At 40.3% G+C, this 1,450-nt stretch overlaps 1 long non-coding RNA gene across 1 annotated transcript; it reads right to left on the bottom strand.

Moving 5' to 3' along the window:
• Positions 1-506: 506 nt before the first annotated feature.
• Positions 507-1,110, bottom strand: LOC149176466 (uncharacterized). The gene is made up of 2 exons (XR_016258647.1): positions 702-1,110; positions 507-607 (listed from the first exon to the last, which is right to left on the bottom strand). It is a non-coding gene; the product is annotated as an uncharacterized LOC149176466 (long non-coding RNA).
• Positions 1,111-1,450: the final 340 nt, after the last annotated feature.

The following is a 1,450-nucleotide window of genomic DNA, read 5'->3' as shown; positions in this document are numbered from 1 at the left end:
GCAATGAATGAGGCTGCACACCATCAACTTCATCTACCACCCACGGATTGCACTAATGCAACACCGACTTCAATATTTAGAGGAAAGAATTCATCTAGTAAACCAGGGCCTTGAATTAGATCATAACTAAAAACAGTTATCTACAAGGTACCAGCGCGAAAGGTTGTATGAACAACACTGCTCATACAGAAAGAAAATTGCAATTAAAAGTTATCACATACCATGACTGGCCAATGTAATCATGTAGCTCTTAATATTAACCACTAGATGATTTCAGATTTTTAAATATTAACTACATCGCGTTACGGGCTTACCTAGCCGTTTTTTCCCTATATTAACGATAGAATATATATCTAGTTCTTAATATTAACCCCTAAATGATTTCAGCTTTATAAATTTTAACCACATTATCTTATGGGGTTTCACCTAGGTGTTTTCTTTTCTTTATTTTTGAAAAAGAGAGTGACAGAATGCATACACAGAGGGAAGATGACAAATGTATACCGACCTGATTCCAGGCGAAGAATGAGGTTGATCCCTCGGACCTATACGAACTCTCCACGTTTCATCTTCTTCGACAATGATGAACCCTCTTCTTTGCCTTCAACTGTTGCAGAGCAGAGTTCTTCTGAAATCATTAGCCGTGCCAAAACTAAATAAAAAAGCAACAGACAAGAAAATAAAAAGCAGACAAGCTTTACCTAGAATATCTCCATAAATTCACATGCCACTGGTTAAAACCCTTCGAAATTCCCATCAAATGTCCATGGATAAAACCCTTGTGATTTCCTGTGAAATGCCAATGGTTAAAAACCTACCAATTTTCCTTGAAATGCGAGTTCCCTGATTCCTCCAATGCGTTTGCTTTGACTTAAAGGAGGCTGCAGAGGTTATCGCTAGAAGATTGAAGGAGGCAAGCAAAATAATGCTTCCCGACAATCTGAAAGAATCTGACAGCGCCCATGCAAAGACACAATTTCGCAGCAGGTCGGCGGATGGAAACATTGAACAGAATGGGCAATGAATGAGGCTGCACACCATCAACTTCATCTGCCACCCACGGATTGATAAATCCACGCAGTTCTTGGAGCGAGAGTATTTCTATAAAGTACAAATATTGATATAACAGCACAAGGCTACGCATGCAGGGAAGAAAGACACGAAGAGTCTCTGCGAAGAGTCTCATGGCCAGCAGAAGAGTCTCATCGCCAGCAGGCAGTCTCTGCGAAGAGTCTCATCGCCAGCAGGCCAGGCCTGGCCTTTCATGGCCCATTACCATGGGAAAAAACCATTTTTCTATGAAAAAAATAGACTAAACAAACGACATAAAACACCCCAATCATCTAACACACAAAATCAATGGCTCAGGATCGCACATGTCACATTTTAGGGATGTCTTTCTCAGAGGGAACGCCTTACGGCGTAATTATGAACAAATTATGTAAATGTA

Source organism: Pinus tabuliformis, chromosome 4_1 (genome assembly GCF_031772625.1).
Source record: "Pinus tabuliformis cultivar Carrire ecotype Pingquan chromosome 4_1, CPIR1, whole genome shotgun sequence".
Taxonomy (NCBI): domain Eukaryota; kingdom Viridiplantae; phylum Streptophyta; class Pinopsida; order Pinales; family Pinaceae; genus Pinus; species Pinus tabuliformis.
Note: the sequence above shows the minus strand (reverse complement) of the source record. Positions and strands in the feature narration are given on the sequence as shown.